General features: G+C 43.8%; 1 long non-coding RNA gene across 1 annotated transcript in view; it reads left to right on the forward strand.

Moving 5' to 3' along the window:
- The first annotated feature begins 365 nt into the window (after window positions 1-365).
- Window positions 366-20,750, forward strand: part of LOC144144092 (uncharacterized) — a 69,611-nt gene continuing 49,226 nt past the window's right edge. The window contains exons 1-3 of the long non-coding RNA XR_013317152.1: window positions 366-561; window positions 12,534-12,667; window positions 18,137-18,169. This is a non-coding gene — a long non-coding RNA (uncharacterized LOC144144092). The remainder of the gene's footprint in view (window positions 562-12,533; window positions 12,668-18,136; window positions 18,170-20,750) is intronic.

The raw sequence follows: 20,750 nt of genomic DNA on the forward strand, positions 1-20,750 counted from the left end.
CGTCCAATAGAATGTAAATATAGCTAGAAAGGTTTCTCAAATGCATCTAAAATAGTTGGAGCTCGGAATTATGAGCCTGGCTTCCCAGCTTCGCGCTCGCACGCACTCACACTTTTATTTCCGTCCAGCGGCTTCGATCGCCTGTCCATTGGTTATTCGTGGAACGGACGAGCAACACCGCTTCTATTGTGCGGCTGCCGAACAAAGGCAACAATGCACTCAGCAGTTATACCATGCGTCGAAAAACCGCATAACAGCTTAATTCTTTTAACTTAACCTAGTCTATTCGGTATGTCCACGTGCCCAGGTCACATGACAAATTTATAGGAGAGAGTGAAACCGGTCCCTGTGTAAGGAGGAATTATTCCTAGACCGAAGGACTGGGAGAGAACGAAGTCAGCTCACTAAGTCAGGAGCACGAAGTCCGCTCTGTCGTGTGGACCGAGAGCAAAAGCAAGAAGCTTCTTCTTCGTTCTAAGCGTTCGCGATGCGGCTGCCGTGGATTGTTGCCACCTGTCTACGATGATGATGCTCCTGTGTTTCGTCACGTACCCTGTCAAGGTGGGTGGAGAGTGCTCCCTACACTCTGGTTACTCATTCGTAGTATGGCGCTGGCGACCGACATCCTTACAATTTTTTTTTTGTATAAACTTTGTGCACAAAATGCTTTCTAACGCCAGGCGCGAAGTCTTCTTATACTTTATAAGTTCTGGGTTTACTTGCTTTATGCTATGAAGGTGAGCAACAATACATAAAGGTTTCCTTAAAGTCAAGCTGTAAATTCGTGCAACCGGATGGTGAAACTGATCGTAGATTTTGTTCACGATGAAGTTCCATATTACACTATGCTAGTGGTTAGGATTTAGAATTTTTAAAAATAATTGATTTCCTATCCACGAGATTGTAATTTACTCCGTGTATATTGCAACGCCCAGCTATTCTTAGGTTCTTCGCGCATTACTTACAAACATTCTAAGTAATTCTTCCTGCAAACAACTTAGCGCCTTCCACGTGAGGGATGTAATATTGCAGCCAAAGCGGGGTTGTGTCTGTTAATAATTATGGGTTATTCTTTGGATTAGGACGGTTGTCCGTGTCTTAGGAGTTGTTACGGATTTACGTCTTCCCGAAGAAATAAAGAGCGCACACAATGTGTTGCCGCTTAATATACACAACCACACGCACAGGGCACGTGGGTAGACACGCATAGTATACCCACTGTAGAGCACACGCATCGAACGACACCGCCAATGCTACAGCTATTGCACTTTCTCCTCAGGTCCTACCACGGTGCTATCATTTGAATGTCATGAATCTACCGTTAATTTTGCTGCTGCGACCTAGCTAGAACCATTTCGCGAATAAACATCACACGCAGAACCAGGAGGGAGAGTTTTAAGAGTGGCCTATTGGAGCGCCCGGAATGTTTGCGCCAGTACAATGAAACCCGGTTATGACGATCAGCATAATCAAACGCGTTTTGTTCGCTATACGAAGTAGTTGAATATAACCACATCCCCTTGTAACGAACTTCAGTATAAAATTCGTTATAAACAATGTGAACAGTACATTCAAAACGCCATAATAAAATGAACATGCCACTCACCGTGACTACTAATCTACCCCGAAAGAGACTTTTTCCGGAGAAACGTAGCCTAGTTCTCGTAGGCAGTGATTTTCGCCTGAACACGCGCGACATCATCTGGACGAACTCCAGTCCACTTCCCTGTATTTCGGCCCAGTATCGCCCCAGCCCATCGGTTGCAGAAAGGCCTCCTTGCAACGTCGGGCGAGGGCGATTGTCTTCCAGCAGTGGCTCGTCGGTTTCACCGGCACCAACCCGCCATCATGCCAGTCACAATTTCAGACTTCAGCGGGCTTAATGTTTGAATGCGCCTGCTCTACCGTTTCCGTGAAAAGAACAATAAGGTGAGCATAAGCGAATTTAAAATAAATCTATTTATAAACTTATATTGAGCACATTATGTTGAACACATTATATAATGTGCATTGCGAAACAAGTGCCTTTCTTGATGAGCACAGGAGCTTAAAAGTGCTTCAGCTTCACATATTTTTTTATCCGGATAACCTTGGTATTGTTCCGATAAATATAGAGGAACGGGAAAGAAACCTCCAAGCCAAGCAGCTCGCCAATGCTGGAAACAATACACTTAGGCATTGTTACTCACGGCAGGCAGTGGCTGGGAAACGCAACCCTTAAAACCGTATCTAAGTTTGCAGGCACTACGCAACTGTTAAGTGGTGGTAATATGCTTAAACTGCAATGTTTTCAATACAGTTTAGACGTTGCATTGAAACAGAACAGCGAAATATGCGGAGCCGCCTTTGAAATATGCAGTATAACCTCGTTAATTCGAAGTCGAAAAGTTTGGTAAACATTTCGACATCAGCAGAATTCTGTGGAAAGTAAATGCCGAAAATTTGTGGCCAGATCACTGAAATTGAAGCGCGTGCTGGTTACAATGTCGGCACTGCTCAGGGGATGATGATGATGATGGTTGGTGTTTAATGGCGCTAGGCCAACAGGGGCAAAGAGCAGCAGAGAAGTTATTTATTGGTTGATGACACTGCACTAAAAGCTGTGAGTAGAAGTAAAAGTGACGCAAAACGAAAGACAATGAAGATTGCTGGTGTATAGGGCCAGGATGATTACACGTGATATGAGAAGAGCTGCAGAAATTTTACCTCAGCTAAAAACGTAAGAACACGTTGACTAGAAAACATTGGTTCGGCGGCTAAAATGTGTAATGGGTGAGTTGAATTTGTCGCCTGTATAATTCAGGGAAATGTTTTTGTCGTCTTTTGTCAAGTGCCTTGCATGTGATTAGTATGTGGACTACGAATAGGCGCTTTCCACACCTGCTACACGTTTGTCCCAAAGTTCCAGTGAGCAGGTGGGAGTGCGTCACATGTGTATGGCCTATCCGCGGGCTGGCCAGGGCTTCAGTGCATCTGTTGTGCGAGTCATTTGTATAGCGTCACAACTGTGGTTTTAATAAGTGTAGTTTGTTTTCTGTTTGTCGACTGCAGTGCAGTTGCCATGTGTTACGAAGCTGTGATGTTATGTGTGTCTTCAGGTCAGTGTAAGGTACCGTTGTTATGTCAACTGTAGTCATTGGAGCAGCAGCACCAGCCATTTGATCGGCACCCTCATTGCCAGGAATTGAACAGTGCCCTGGTAGCCAGCATATAGTTATTTGAAAATTTGAGGCATAGGCAGTCAATATTACCTTGAAAAGAACATTGATCACATAGTTGTTAGATGACCTTCCTGGTGACAGTGCTTGTACAACGCTTAGAGAATCTGTGTAGATCATTGAACTGGGACTTTTATGTTTGATGATGCTATTTTAAACAAGTAAGATGTCATACGCTTCTGCCGTGTAATTGCTGCTATGAAAATGTATTGTTTTAGTAACGCTAAACTTTGGTCCGTGCGCTGCACAACAGACAGTAGAATCAGTTTTCGACGCTTCGCTGAAGAATTCTTGCGCACCTCTACTTGTCCTGCAGGAACAGGAACTACTGCAGAATTGCACTCCTGTGTACCCTATTTTTTCTAGTTGCGTGTATGACAGGTCGCATGATATAGGACGAAGATGTCATGGTAGAATGAAATTATGGATGAGTGTCTTGTGCGTGTCTAAAAGGGGGACATTGAGTGCAGAAGCCTTCTCCTTTACTCTGAGAGAGAAACGTGAGGAATTAGATGGCCTGTTTAAAAAAAGTTGCAAGTTTGATGTATTGTTCATGATGGGATTACAAGGATGGATGGTGAGAGACACGATCATAGATGAATACAGCAAGTCAACATACTCCCGCTGATGCCCTAGGCACCGTTTGTCACACTCTACATACAGACTCTCAACAGAGCTAGTGCGGAAAGCGCTCCATGTGAGGCAACGGCCAAGATGCAGCACTGGGCCGAGCATTCTCAGTGATGTTTTTTAGCCGACGCATACACGAGACTCCCGTAGTCAAGCCGAGACTCCACCAAGGCTGTGTAAAGGAGCAGCAGGAGTTGTTTGTCGGCCCCATTACATTGGTGTGAGAGGAGGTTAACAATGATTCTTGTTTTTAAGCATTTGCATGGCTGTTTGATATGCGGAATGAATGTAAGCTTTCCATCAAATAAAATACCTAAAAACTTGTGTTCCTTGTACAAAGGAATTGACACGCTGTATGAGTGATGCCTGGGTCGGGTGGACCCCACGATTCCTGGAGAAAACAACACAAGAGATCTTTCCAGGATTAATTTTAAAACCATTGTTTTCTGCCAAGCCGGCAAGTTTCTTAACGCCAAGCTGGACTCAACTTTAGCAGATTCACATATTACATGATATAAAGGATATCTGGACGCCATCTACATACATGGAATAAGAGATTGTAGGTGGAAGTGCATTTTTAAGAGAGTTCATCTTAAATAACAAACTGCGCAGGGGAGCTTTCGTAAAAAACGCAAAATATTCCGCGGGAAACACGATTTTTTTATTGTTGCGAAAGAAAGGACTCAGTGATGCCAGCCTGTTCCTTGTTTGTATTTGGTTCCAGAAAGTGCTCAATGCACCGGCACAATCTTTGATCACCACCGCGACATTCTACGTTTCCGCCAAGCAAATATAGCATGTTTCTTATTCCGGTGTTGTCCCCGCTTCTAGAGGCTCCTCATCGTCCGCACAATAAATTGCATCGTTATCTCTACCACATTCACTTGGCACGTTTAAGAGAAAACCCCCGCGGCGGTAGGAAATTTAAATTTGCCTTTAATGTAAGAACAACCTTATTTGTGTAGTGCACGCAAGGAGACCTTTGCTTCCTGTAGCATACACGTTCCCGTGTGTCCTGTCTGTCGAAGTTTGAATATATCAAGGGTTCCCCGAGAAAACGTTTCGAGATCAGCGGGGGAAATACACAGCACCTACGGGAGCTAACTGCACGGCAGTGAAAACTTTAGGCTTAACCGAGTTCTCTACATATGCGAATTAGAATACTACAGGTTTACTGCAATTTCCCCGCAACGCTCACACGCCTAAATCTCTTTTCACATTCTTGCCATCGTCGTAGTGATCTCACGACGTGGGAACGGGGAGGCAGATACTGATTATGGAGGCGCAGCCCATGATAGCACGAGTGGGCGCCGCTACACAATGTTGTTAAGCACTCATTAGAATGCCTAGAATAGGCGCTCGTTGGAACTTTTGGTTTGCCTCGGGTCGAGCACTCAATTAGCCCTTACCCCGCTCCTTCACCGAAAGATGGGGCTCCCGCACCAACTGTCCCCTCAGCCAATTATTTTTGCAGAAGCAGTTCTTGTGGTTAACTTAGGTGGCAAATAAATGTGCGATTTCGCGGTTAGAAATTCTCCAGCAAGCTCCTCACATCAAAGGCAGAAGATTGAAGTAACGCGTCAGAATTGAACAGCGGCAATAAAGGTAATGCAGGCCCTTTGTAGGCCCCCCTTGCCAGTGATATTAACAACAGGGAGATGCCAGTTGGCCGTTGCAGAACGTTCTCGAATCACTTTGGTGAGGGTATAAAATTCAATGTGTAAAGTGAAGCACGATTTACTTTTATAACGAGTTGCCACTGTTATCATTTCTTTGATGGCCTTAAGATCGCTGAAGTATGGAGGCAGTGGTATAACGAGGACAGAATAAACAGCGCTTACAATACTACGTAGACAACGCAATGGATGCCCATCAGAAAATTGCCGGAAAATTTATGTCTCCGCTATGGTACAAGAATATTGCGTATTCCAATACACTACGCCTGCGGAAAATTATGGCAGCCAAGTTTTCAAGCAATCGTAAATCTTCATGCAAGGTAGCAGCGGGAGTTTGCTTCGGAACTTGTCTTGTTACACCTGTAATTACCACGGTTAACCTTCCCTTGTTGTAATGAAAAGTAATAGAAAGTGAAAGTATGGAACACCAGTTGCTCATTCGACGGTCACACCAATGCGGCAGGCGCACTTATAAACAGAATCATCGAGCTCCGCCTCCACAGCAACTCGCACCGCCAAAGTAGCTGGTGTCAGCCCTCTCCACAAGCAGTTTGCCATTCTCGGTCCATCTGTGCCTCTATGGGTTAGAAGCCAATGCGAATATTTTTGCTGAGTCACCCTATCAATGTATCACGCGATCATATACCTGTTGGTACGGCAGGCGCACGCGTGAGGTTTGCCAAACCCTTTCGACAAGAATTCTGACCACGTCTGTAACTCTGCCTTTATACAATAGGAAGAGACTGCCCAAAACAAGACTATTGCTTGAATGCACAATGCAGCGTTCACCACTCTTCCTCAGCATATCAGTACAACATGTAGAACTGTACTCCTTCGTAAAACATGGCCCTTCTCTGAAAATTATAATTTCCGGAATAATACAACGGGTATACAAAGACCCACATTAAGGATTCTCTTGTCCCCCACAGGTGTGCAATCTAAACCAAACAGCTGCATCTATACAAAAATAGGCAATCATTCTTGGACAACAACAATAAAGGACCGACACATGCCTAGCAGCTACGGCCAACATGGCTTACTAGTTGTTTGTGTGCGCTATTAAAAGCACCGAGGTTTTTGTAGTCTTTCTCAAAATTTTCTCGTGTTTTTGAGAGCAGTCAGACAGGCTTGCGGGAACTCCATATCTAAATTGCAGTCGTTGTGGTGTGCGAATTGTATGCATCGGACTCGTTTCGCCAACAACAGGCCGCAGATAGGCATTGTATCACTCGGGCTCTTCAAGAGACATTGTGTGCCTCTTGGAATTATACTTTATCTACTGCTTACATACTTACAAAAATTTGCCAAAATTCGTTCGCGTACTTATGTGACCAAGATATTTTAAACTTGAACAGTGAAATAGGTATTACTTTATGGGAATAATATTAGGAGGAACGCCTACCGCAGGCTCATTTGCTTATAATAAGTATTTTTTAGGCGAAACATATTAGTCCATGGTTTTGCGAAAAAGCGCCGTTGCTGTTTTTTTTTGTCGGGTGAATTGAAAATTCCCGCACACAAATAAGCATAAAAAACGTGCAATTCCATAAATCTGAGTATTCTTGTGCCATTTGGCAGTGTTTTGATCTACCAACAGTGTATCTCAGCTTTTTCTTTGTTTATTGACATTTCCACAAACACAATGCCATTCAAGTGCAAATAAAAAAACCACTGCGAAACTGTGGCCGACAGAGAGTTATAAAATAAACATCAAATGTTGCCAACGCTTCAAAAACGCAGAACCATTCATGCTGCCGGTTCTACAATTTGTACACTTGATACAAGGACGTCTTGGGCTATGTGCATGCTCACCGTAAGCACATTTGCATAAGCATGTCACACCGCCATCCTTCATCCCTATATGGCATGCAGACCCAACTGTGCTATCTCCGGGTGTTGCCAGAGTAAAACAAAAATTATTGATTGATTGATTGATTGATTGATTGATTGATTGATTGATTGATTGATTGATTGATTGATTGATTGATTGATTGATTGATTGATTGATTGATTGATTGATTGATTGTAGGGTTTAACGCACCGACGCAACGCAGGCGATGAGGCGCGCCGGAGTGGAGGACTCCGGATTAATTTTGACCAGCTGGGGATCTCTAACGTGCGGCGAAATCTTGTACACACGGGCGTTTTTGCTTTTCGCCTCCGTCAGAAAACCGGCCGCCGCGGCCGGAAATCGAACCCACGACCTCGTCAAAAATTATTGTCCCTGATGTTTCTTTCTTGCTGGCACATGCAACTTAGGGCGATTTTTCTGGAATTGGAAGCTTTGGAGGGCAAAGACGACTTTACAAAACAATAAAATTTATAAGCAACACTTGTAGAACAGCACACACCGCAGGACGCCTGAAAATGATGGTACGCAAACAGAACAGACGCGTAGAGAACAATAATCCTTAGCAGACTTAAGTGCCCCAGCTATATATTTTATTGTTTAAATGTATATTCATCGTAGTTTCGTGGCATGAACACAGACAGAGTTTATATAGATGAGAAGTATGTGAAACAACGGAGGAATACAGTTACTTGCCGCAATTTTATCCTATTATGCTGATGTCGATAACACACACATTAAGTTTAGTTCTCGTTACATACATAATTGGGAAAGGTACGTCTCAATCATGCCAAAACTGGGCAACCAAACGGTGGCAGCCCTGACAAAATCGCTTGAATAGCGCGTTAAAAGCACCGGGCTATACGAGCGGTGCCAGGCGTTACGCTCTGTCACGTTGGCATCGGCACATCCAAACATATTCCCTCAGCAATTTTCATGACTCAACTTTTGCTTGTAATGGTTATGCTTCGTGGCATTACCCCTTCCGTGCATCCATTACATGGAGCCATGAGGAGCTCACGGCCAATTCACCAAAATTTACACCGACAGCGACGTTATCACACCCATTAGTAAAAAAAATACCGTAAAGGAATGGTCATGCACAGCTAGATCAGTGTAGAATTCTTAAGCATTCAGGTAACCTAAATCTCTCTTTGGCGAAAGGATTCCACCAAACAGAAGGGCCAGCGTCTGGCTCCGAAAAAGCTGATGGAGTCGACAACCGAAGCATGGCACGGAGCCAGTCCTAGTCTTGCCCAATTTGTAGTAACGCCACTGCCTGCTGACATCTTTATTTCTGAACATTCATTTCATAAGATCATTTGGTCGCCTAAAGCCGTATTCCTGGAGATTCCAATGGCACGCATTTTTCGATTCCACCAGATTGCTGCGTCCATTTTCGTGTACGACCTTATGCTTGCATCATCTCAACCACAAATGTTCATAATTTATTGAATTTTGATTGCCCTTGTGCATTCTTTATCTTTTCCCTCTATTTTAGGGCGCAGCTATTAAGCAGCCGCTCCTGCAGACTTGCAGCGGTGGAGGACAGTCTAGCGAAGGTGTGAGGAGGAAGGCGCTGTGCCGGTGGTGCCGCGCGAGACGTGCTCCGCGGCGGCTACGAGATAGCGCCAGAGTGGCGCGTGCCGTTGTGCATTCGCCTATTCCGCGGCAACTCCCTGAGACGAAGGAAGTGTTTAGTCTTTAGCTGCAGCTAAAGGAGCTGCCCGAGTAGAGGCGCAGCACCACCGGTGCCAGAACCCAGAGGTGGCCGCCTCCAAAGCAGCGTCCCCGTTGCCGAGAAGACTCCGCAGTTTGTTCTACGCTCAAATTTTCCATTAGGGAGTGTTGTAATCGCCAGCCATTTTAATTTTTACGCCGTTGCAACGTGTCTTTGTGGCACTTGTAAGAATGGCTGGAAGGTACTCGTCAATTGCTTAGCATACGTGAAACAAGCTGAAACGTTCTCGCCAACTCGTGGTTTGTTGCTTGAAACTCAGTTGTTTAGTCTGATAGTTTTCTTTTGTATGGCAGTAATTAAAACAATCTTAAATACATTTTTATCAGGAGGCTTCCTCGGTTTCTGAGCCTTTTCAGTGGGCAAGATAAGCTCTCCTCCTACCATCGTCATCCTTCATGGATTTCTTTGTATATTAGACGTGTACTTATGCCCACACAACTTCAGAAGACATTAACGTCCGCTTACATGTGTAGTTTTAGCATGCGTAAGTCAAAATTAGCAATTCCAGCAATAGTGAAGTACGTCCCGGCTAAGTGTCTCTTTTCTCGGCGATTCGAAAGCAGCGCCAAGTCATATACAATCAGTCTTGGTAAAGGGTGATGATATAATAACAGGACACATTCAGCAATTCGACACACAACCTTTCTCATCATATCCAGTGCATAAGTGTAGTAGTCATTGTTCTATAAGGTCAGCCCCATAGCCTATTGAGGTTTGCATTGTTTTGTATTTTTTTGTGTGCTGGTATGCTTGGAACATACTTTGCACGAAACTTTCCCAAATTAATTTAGCCAATTAGTATCAAAACGCGAGAGGTAAACTGGCTCTATTTAGAACTTCTCGATTACACGCAACTTTCCTGCAGAAGCAGGATGGCTCTATAATTTATAATCTCTATAAATGTTTTACATACGCTTCATTGCATGAAAATACTATGTTTAAGTACTCGCTGCACCAGGGCTCACACGTTTCTCTTGCAATAATTTTTATTTTATTTGTTTATTGACAGATACTGCAGGTCAAAAATTTAACCCTATCTGGAGCGGCTATACAAAACATTGGAATGAGACGAGTATGCTTACTGTTGTTACAGCGGAAATTATCTAGATAATATTCTGCACCAATAATGTGGTTGAAGAGCAGGAAGCAGACGTATGTTAGAGGACAGCGGTTTAATGCGACCTTCGAGGGGGTAATTCGGTTGAGGAAGAAGATGGTGTCACGAGCCTCGCTGCCTGTGAGGAGGCTTCGATGTCTTCGTCTTCTCAACTAGATCCCATTTTCCAGCAAATGTAGAATTTTAAGGTAATTACCACCTATTGTTACTTTCGACAAAGGGTCACCTTCATGGCAAGCTAGCATGTACGTTTTGTAATGGGTAGTTGGTACACAACAAAAGCTTTCAGAACACATTTTGTTGCTTAAAATATTTTTTGTGTTAAGTGGTGAGACCACAGACAAGTAAAGCGCTTGTATACATATAAAGCAGTGCAATACACTATTCGCATTAATCTTTGGAAGCATTTTTGCCGAGTAGGCGCCGATTTTTCGGTTTAACTGCAGCACCATAACATTGTTGTTATCGAGGGCCGTATAGGTGTGGTCGAGAAACCTGAAGTCGCATGCATTTTCGAATGATTTGTTTTTGCTGAAGCCAGGAAAGCATGATATTTGCTTATAAAGTATCAAAAACTGACTGCGTACCATATATGAACACAGGTGTCCCACAAAAATGAAGAAATATTTATGGTCAATTATTAGGAATTCCTAAATGTCTTCTTTGGTTCAGGCGTTTTGTCATCACGTCGGCGTACAACACATTCAGCGTTCGTTTGACATCTAATAAGCCATGTAATAGCTGCACGTTCCATTTAACAGTACGCATAAACAGTGACAAACATCGACCAGATGTGGAAAAGTATGCTTCATATCCGCCGCCGCCGCTACCTGGAGCCGAGGCTGAGCCCTGCAATAACATCGCATGTATAACTACACTTTGGAGGCGGTGTCCACCCATTTGCGATTAGGCGCTCACCGGCCAACAATTCCCAAGCAGTGAGCATGAAGGTAAGCTAGAAAATGTGCGAAATCAGAAAACAGCCGCAGAAAAAACGACCTTAGAATCTTGCATCCATAGGAACGTCCTCCTCTCTACAATCAAATTCAATTTTGGGGTATTTTATGTGCCGCACCCACACCTGCATATGATACGCAAGGTAATGGAGGGCTGCGGATTAATTTTGCCACCAACAGATCTCTAGCTCGCGCTGAAATCTTGACACACGGGCGTTTTTGCTTGTCGCCTCTACCAGAAATGCTCACACCAGTTTAGGGAATCAAACAGGCGTCCTTTGGCTCAGAAGCACAACATCTTAGCCCCTGTCCCGACGCGGTGGGTTTTCTTCAACTTTCTAGGGCAGCTATCTCTGCGCGCTGTTTCTTCTCTATTTTTCTTTTGTGCCATTCTGTCTCTCGCTGTGTTCACAGACCGACGCGGAAATTTTGCCCTCAAGAGCCATAATACTTTGGCACTAATAATTTCGCATTACCCTACAACGTCAGTACCGCATAGCGCAGGTGTACCTTCTCTACCTTGAATAGTAAAAGCTCTTTGGTTCCTCCTTGTTTAGGCATTTCCAAACGTGTCGTTGCCAGAGAAGGCTTTCGCATTCGTTCACATCGCAAAAAGGCGTAACAACAACGTTATTTCCGCTCATTCCGTCCTATTAGCTTCATGAATAGGCAAAAGGACGAACCAAACTTTAAAAAGATTCAGGTTCTCCTATGTCCAGCACCAAATAGTCCCCTAGTATCACTTTATGGGGCCAAATCAGTTCGACGCTACGCTCGCAATACTAGGACTCATAAATACGCCTAAAAAAGAAAACGGAAATCAGCGCTTTTTAGCACCTTTCTTTTACCCTGGCGTCATAATACGTTAGGGACATTGAACAACATGTATGTCAATATTAGGAGGTGTTCGCTCCTTCCTTCCGCAGGAAAGGTAGCTGGGTTTTGTTCTTTGAGCTGATCAAGTGCGAACATATGTTTGGGTGAGTTTCACACCAATATAGCAATAAAACAACTTAGAACGAGAATAAACTGCTTTAACAGCTGCTTGCATGATATACACGCAGAGCCTAATACATGTGTATGTTTCAGTGAGGGGTAACTGTAGTGAGTGTAAAGTAGAGCCTGCAAATATGTCTGCCAGTTTATTGAAGGGAGTACTGGTACACGATAAACTTCAGGGGTAAGAGATATGAATGAATACGAATACAGTAAATACAATTACTAGTCATCTTTAGCGTGAGTTAGCGCAAGCAAATTTATGCAACAGTACTTTTGCATGTTTGTGCTTGTCGCCAAACTTTCACGAATAATGTTGAGGTTTAGAGGCCGAAAACCACTTATTCCAGATAACCAAGAACAAATCTACGGGCCCAAACTAAAAACATGCTATGGGCTGCAATTATTGCCACTGTGTTTTTTGCAATGCTGCTTTCTTCAAACTGCATTTTGGATGCGATAGCACGCTCGCCTGAACACGAAGGTAAGTACCATCGCTTTACGAATTTATTAAAAGCTATTTCTTAGAAAAAAAACACCCGACACGTACCCGCATGGTTGTTTGTGCCAGAGGGCTGCTGCGATCGCCAATAGAACAATGCGTTTCAACATTACATCAAGACATTACTTTTTCAGCGATCATGCGCTTGCATATTTTTGAAATCGACTGCTGTTTTAAATTGTCGTTCAGGAACAAAGGATCTGCGAAGTACTCCAAGGACAGCCCCTTTCTGAGGGCGCGCCTATCCAAACAAAAAAGTAAAAACTCACTTGACGTTTAAAATTCGCCGAATCCTAACCAATGAAAGAATTCTTCGGTGGCTTGATTCTTACCTATCCCACCGATACCAACACGTTCAGATAGCAGATCAAAATTCTACTTCTGCTCCCGTGCATTCCGGGGTACCGCAGGGCTCCGTCTTAGGACCACTTTTATTGTTGTTTTATCTAAACGACATGTCCTCCGAATCTACTGTGCGGTGTCGTATTTTCGCGGATGACTGCGTTGCGTACCTTGTAATTCAATCAAGAAGAAATAACGCCACCCTAAATGAATACTTATCGGTCATTACAGCATGGTATCAGTCCTGGAAAATGAGCCTCAACATAGCAAAGTGCGTCAAGATGACCATAACACTTAAAAAAAGCCATCGGAATTTGCTTACATGGTAAACAACACTGCTATAACAACCGTTAACCAGTACAAATACCTTGGACTGACAATCACTTCTAATTTTAGATGGAAAACGCATATCGATGGTATAACATAAGCAGCACTACGGCGATTGTGGTTCTTAAGGCATCGCATGAGACACTGTACCAGAAAAACAAAATTAGTCGCTTACAGTTCATTGGTACGCCCATTGTTGGGATATACTGACTTTGTATGGGATCTTCACACACAAACAGAACAACACTTGCTTGAACGAATCCAAAATAAATCCCTTCGGCTTATTTACCACACATACAGTAGACACGTTTCAGTCACTGAACTCCGTAATAGATCAGGTCTTCTCACATTAGAGTCCCGTAGAAAGCTACATGGCTACAATTCCTATACAACATAGTCCATGGACACTCAGGACTCGCCTTTAACACATGCATGCAGTACAATACATCACGAAAAACTCGGAACAATCATGATAAAGCCATAGTGATGCCGCTTACAAAAACAAATTCTCGGCGATATTCCTTCTTTCTACGAACGATTTCCGATTGGAATGGACTACCCCGTACCTACCATGTAAAAACACAATTCTATGGAAGAAAATTGCGAATCAACGCGGAAAAAGAACGACGTTTTCAAAGCACGCCAGTATTCAATGTACTTGAAACTGCCAGAGATTTGATTATTTTCTTCGCCCACAGACGAAAAGAGATACTGAAGTTGTGGTATTCCGTTATGCCGGCAGTATATATACATCCACGTTTGAATATTATGCTTTCCCAAACAGTCGCCGGGTCGTCTCAGAAAGTGATATTACAGCGAAGAAAGGGCGAACACTAGAACAATAATTTTAAGCAGCGAGTATCTATAGGTTTATGTATAAAATTCAGTAGCCCTTAGTTCGAAACGGATGATAAACTGTCTGATATTATACTGTTCGACACTTTGAAAATCTCTTCCGCAGGTTTCCCCACTATTTGTGAAAACACTTCATGTGTCAAGACACCTTACCATGTCTGGATACGGATGATAGATGCACATTGTCATAATTATCATTTGCGTCTTTTTGGAGAGTTTTATAATTCTCGCCACCACTGGCGCCTTTTTCACAAGGTGCGTAGCCTCTGACGACGGCATTTGTTTGGCGAACGGTGCGTTTGCTGAGCCGCCACGCTCCGCCACTCTGGCCGCCACCTTTACATCAGCCCTACATTCTGCATTGGCGCGGTGCGCGGTGCTGATTGTGCTAGCTCTGTTGTCAGTAGTAGCTCTGTCCACTCACTATAGAACGAACCACTGTCGTTCGCTTCGAGGAACAGGATCGAGAATTGAAGGAGCGTCGGTGCAAACAGAAGCGCGGATAGGTGTAAAAAACGGAAAGCCGCTACCGATACCTGCAGCCACTGCCACCGCGTCAAGTTCCAGCTCTTCGAGTAGGTGGCAGGGCCACTCGACGCAGCCAACCGTCATAGGAAAACTGGTCCTAGGTGAACTGGTCAAAGGTGGCATCTGTTTCTAGATGATCCCGTACTAGTGATAGTGGTAGCACCTACCTTATGGTTCTTGAAAATTCTGTCTCGCAGTCGCTTTTTTGGCGGATATCGAGTAGGGAGGGAGGTTTGGGGCGATTGGGTGGCTTCAACTTGACAATTGTTTCCAGGTTGACCTTTTCATAGTTCGTGGGTTGGCCTGTCTATTTGTTTGTTTGCATGTGGGAGCAGACATTGGCTCTTCGGTTTTAACACAATTTCCCATTCCCATTCTCATTTTTCTTCCCCTTGCAAAATAAGTTCGTCGCACTTTGGTCCAAGGTCGACTATTTGGTCCATCTTCACTTTCGCTTCTTTAATTATTGCACCCTTTGAGCGCAGAAAATGTTTTCCCTAATTTTACGTTATATGTTCAACGTTTTTCGGATAGCTCGGCCGGGTCTAGAAAAACATACCTTCAGCGTTTGAACCACAAGCTAGTCGGCCTTCTGGAAGTGATACATTCATATTTGGGAGTGTTGACACTGTGTTTACACATGGGAGCGTGGACAACCAAAGCGTGGTGGGATATGTGCGAAGGGCTTAGGAGCAGGAATCAACAGCCTTCGAAAAACTAACAACAGCACCCTGTCGAGTTTAAAAAGAAAGTTCAAGCGGAAAAATGCTAAAGGGCGTTTTCGATTAAACTGAATTATTGCATTAGTCAGTGCGGAAAGTTGACAAAATGGTACTAGGATAACTGGCGTTTTATTGTTTATGTAATAACAAAAATCATGCAGCCCAAGTTACCCAAATAAACTACTGATGACAGTAATTGTTCTTGAGAAGAGATAAAAACAAAAACATCAAAATATAAAAACCGTAAATGCAGAACTGTAGAACCAAGTTGAAAACATCTGCCCAATACAGCGCCGCCACCCGATTACCTAAAAATAAAACTGTAAATTAAAAAAAAAAAACTAAAATGAACGAACAAAATCTAATATTGTGACCTAACATGATTATCTCAACAAAGCAAAAAAAGAGCCAACAAGAGCCAACAAGCCACCAAGTATGACGCTTTCTTCAAAGGCCTCGAAAGAAACGCAAGGTTGGTGAATCGAAGGGCGGATGTAGAAGAATGTTTACGCTTAAGTCGAAAACTATACGAATTCCTGTTTTTTCTCTTGAATATGATTGACCAAAAACGTAACTTGTGACGAGATGGGTAGTGTCCACTTGCCCAAAGTTACAAGTTTCCGTAGTGCGAAATGGCCTTTGATGAGTTGCCTTATCTGATGAGTTCAACTACAACAAGTTGGCAGGGACGAGTTCACTTGTGACGAGTTCTGCTACACCAGATCGAGCAGCTGGGAACTATTCACACTTGAAGGGAGACTTGCCGCTTGGAACGTGCATGTTGCTGTTTACTATAGAAACTTCCCATCATTGGAAAACCAATCATACCTACAGCTTTGTAGGTTTCCATCTTCCCACATTGGAACGGCTGATAACTTTCTCGGCAAAATACCTGTATGTCAAATAATGCACGGGCGATTTTGTTAGATATAATAAATAATGCAATTAGGTAATCATGATTATCGTGCTGATTGGGGAATAAAACATTGATCTTATATACTAAAGGACTTTTAGTACTGTTGTGGAGGTGCCTCGTTCAGCCCACGCCATTGTTGCGCAGGACTTTGCTATGAAGCTTGCCAGCCAACAATGAGTTAAAGCAGCATTTATATCCGGTATATACAAGGATAACAACGGCTTTTCTTGTTTCGCACATTGGCGAGAGAAAGTCTCAGCTCGGTGACTCCGTCGACTTCCGCCTCCGCGGCTGCTGCCGAGCAGTTTTTATACCCTGGCGGTCTGTTTTAGCCGCGAGTAGTTCAAATCCTTCCCATAACGACTCTCGGCTCGCCGCTGTTTGAATTCGGTGAATGAACGCTGAAAGAGTTGCATCAGACGATTCGCTGAGGAAAGGAAGGGGAATTTGGCTCCTCAAGTCGCTTTCAGGCATATAGGTGCACGTTTGTCGCGAGTCGTTGACCGCTGGACGAGATTCTCCCCGCCGTCGTCTCGTAGTAAGCACAAGCTAGTTTGTGTAGCGTGCTCTGTCCTAACAGTAGTCATGGTGGTGCTCATTAATCGTAAATAATATACTTGTGAAAATGAGATAGGGTAGTTCTCTTGATGCCATTTTTCAAAGAGATTCTCATTAATTTTACATTGGCTCGGCAAAAGAATCTGGCTATTATATTGTATCAACAATGGTTTGTTTCCTTGTGTTTCCTTTGCCGCTGCCATGAGTGCCTTCCGAAGTCCCTTGAGTGCACCTGCTATGTGTAGAAAAACATTTGAATCTGATATCAACTTTATTTCACGCACCCTGGATTTGCTTTGCATTATCCAAATTATTTACTGGAGCAGATTCATTTGTACATAGTCTAAGCCGTCAAAACAAAATTCTGTCTCTTTTCTGCTGTCGTTTCCAGACGAGAATGACGCTTTTCTTTTCTTCTATTACCGGCGCCTTTTTTGAAACTTGTGAGGCGATAAAATGTTTGTTCTGCACTCTTAACACAAGTACTTGGAAATTTTTCTTGTGAAGATCTGTAGCTGGCGTCCAAAGCGAAAGTAAGGGGAGCCGATTCTGGTTTGTGAACGTCGTCAGAAAGTATTGCAGGCTCCGGTTCTGCAGAAAATTGCCCTGGATGTTTTTTAGCAGAAAAACTCGCACTATCCACTGATACTCGGTTTAAATTGCGGGTAAATAGTCTTTACATAGCACATTAAAAATAATTGCTCTTCTCTTATTTAGGTTAAAAATAAAATGGCTTCTCGAATGACAAATGTGTCTTTCCCACATTATACCAGTTTTTGCATATTACTTGGATAAAGCCAGCGCCAATAAAATGAAGACGCAGGAACACAAGGACAGCAAGAACGACCGGTGTGTCCCTTCCTTTGTCTTCGTTTCGTTCGCGTGGCTTCCATCCACGTAATACCTCGACCGGCTACCAGTACTTATACTGCTTGTTATGTGTAAACGAGCTTGATAGTGTTGCCTAAACTTGATCACACTAAGCAGGCAAGAGCCGTGAGTCGCTTCTTATTCTACGTCTCTGTGTTTTCACCTTGACTTGGTCGGTGACCGCATTTCGTCCTCATCATGATACCTGACCAGACAAACTTTCGTCGAACTCTTGACTGCCTAAACTTCTCAGGGGATATCTGGGATGTGGAGTGTTATTGCGCGTTAAATTGTGAGTTTTCAATGGGTAACGTACTTTTTCACTGATTTCAGATCTTTCTTGCTCTAATACCTCCAGGAAAACAGGTACGCTATTATTTTTATCACTACCCGAGCAGGTCTGCTGCTGGTGGTGGTTGTTGTGTGGGATCAGGCGCGGTTACTCTGGCTGGATATGCCGGAACTGTTCTGCTGATCTGCTACCGATATTGCAGCACCTTCTGAAATATTTATGAAGTTGGTTGTACCTTTGAGTTCAAGTGTAAGTAAATGCGTCAGCAAAGCAACACTGTGGGCTTATTGTAAATGTTCAAACTTCTCACGAGCCAGTTTTATAGTGCAGTGGATAGGGGTTTTTAAAGGTTTGTTCTCGTTATGCTGTCAACATGTGCTCTTCTGAGGCTATCTTATGGTATAGGGGAGGCATATCATCCCTGTGCCCTTGAGGCGTCACAGTTTCCAGCTATTTACTTCATCAAAGAACTAATGTAAGCCATTCAACCTTGACCTTTACGTTCTCTGTTTGATCAATTCCGCCTGAACCAAAGGGCAAAATTAATGTCGAGCTTAAAAGATAGGGTTCATGAGAGCAAAATGCTTGACGAAGAAAGCTGCGACCAACCCCTCTATAACAGGTAATTAAAATTAACCGATATTATTATAGAAGAGTTGTGATCTACCGCTGTTTCGGTGTTCACAATCTTAATATTTCAAAGAAAAAAGAGTCGCTGCAAGAGATTTTCCTCCAGTTTCTTTCGAGAACCGCGCATTCTCCCTGGCTTCGTCCACTGCATTTATAACGGAGATTGTGAACGCGTTCACCAGGTCTGTGTGGCAGAAAGGGTACGAAATCTCAGCGCAAAATGCGTGTACGCACATTAACGAAGAATACGTATTTAAACACGGGGATGAAAAGGTTGATAGGCTGGCTGACCCACGTATAAATATTACAAGTGAGCTTACAAACGCCTGGCGCTTGGCTTTTTCGCAGCGTCTCAAGGACAGTGTGAATGTTTTTTTCTCAGGCTGCAAAGGCAAAAAACCAACAACCGCTGGTTACTGTGCTGAAATCAATGGGATCCTAATTTTTGTACCTTAACAACACGCTTGCTCTTTTAAACACCCTGAAAACACAAGGTGTGAAACCCATTGGTTTGCTGCAACGACACCTGTGAGCAGAGGTAATTCGTTAATTAACAATGTATAGCGAGACAGCTTTTAGGCTTTCCACGATGGCGATTTTGTTCACCTATTGGGCATTCCTGCAACGCCACTAATGTTTCGTCGTTCCACTGCAACTACCCAACCAGAGGATGATAAACTGTGAACTACTGGTGGGCGTGAGTGCGCGGTGAAGGCGAAGGAGCGCGACTCGGTCTTTGGGACTTTCCGACCAATGTACGTCTATCACGTCTAGTCTGGCCCCCACCCGACCGAGATCGACAAATATCGGTAACCTGCCAAAATAGGCCCAGTGCATTACAAGTGTTCCTCCGCACAATCCATGCTCACCTTCAAGTCGCCGCGCCCTCGTGAATGTCGCCGTTAGAACTGCAAAAGCAAAACTGACGGAAAGTTAAAGCCACTGACGGTTTAGATCCACCTGAAATATGGCAAAACTACACAACCCCATCGACAATGCAGAGCCGCACCCAACACAATGCCCAACGGTACGCGCACAGCCCAACACTAAGGTGTCGCTTGGCACGACCCCCCAAACACCCCTTATGGCAGCACCTCGAGTGGCACACCACATGTGACCAAGATGGCTACGAACAAGATTACAATGCTTGAAATCTAGTGTCAATGCAAACGAGCAGTTATATAATACCCATATGTAGTCCAGAAACAATGACCGTTACGTGCCATACATCACCGGATGTCATGTAGTGGTAGTGACAGGCACAGACGCCGACGGTTGTGGGGTACATAGATGGGCTAGTGTTGCAGAAATATAGGACGGTGCTCAGGTATTCTCAGCAGAAGGTTATTTTTGAGCCAGCAATACCGGCTGCGGTAGCCGTGCCTCATTGTTCTTATGACGATAGTGCTTTTAGGGCTAATTAGGCCCCAAAATTTTGGTCTGTGTCTCTGTCTCTCTCTTTTTCTGTCTGTCTCTCGATTCAGCTTCTCGACCAAACGTTAACAGAAATATTGAACGAAGCATTTACATGGGCAAAGCATTTCTGAACTACTAAATGCGGTAGCGTTGTTCATTGTTGTCACTATCGCTGAGCAAAAAGAACACATTCGGCATATTTTAGGCAACACGTAAACACAAAAGTGACATTTGCACTGCTATTTTCCTTACTACTTCACGGCTGCTTGATTTTTGCGAGCAAAAGCACGCCTTGAAAAAAAAGCGTTAAAAAAAAGTTCAAAGGTAACATGAGGCTCCAGTAGATCGCCCGCAGCAATGGAACGCGGAAAAAGTGAATTGTCTTCAGGAAACCTTCGCTGTGATAATGGTGGGAGAGCTGTGAAACGGGAAAGGAAGATGGTGAGAGGGGGCGGGAAAGACGAGAGGCATTTAGACATTTATACGTTGAAGGGCCGGCAAAAGACGACGTTGACAGCTAAGTGAGAAGATACGCGCCCATTTTTTGTCTGTTTGTCTGCCTCTCTGTCAGTGAATTGTAGTCACTAGCCGCACGGCTGGTGCCGAGAA

The sequence above is a fragment of the Haemaphysalis longicornis genome, unplaced genomic scaffold (assembly GCF_048455015.1).
Source record: "Haemaphysalis longicornis isolate Haplotype H1 unplaced genomic scaffold, Haemaphysalis longicornis Haplotype H1 scaffold_61, whole genome shotgun sequence".
Classification (NCBI taxonomy): domain Eukaryota; kingdom Metazoa; phylum Arthropoda; class Arachnida; order Ixodida; family Ixodidae; genus Haemaphysalis; species Haemaphysalis longicornis.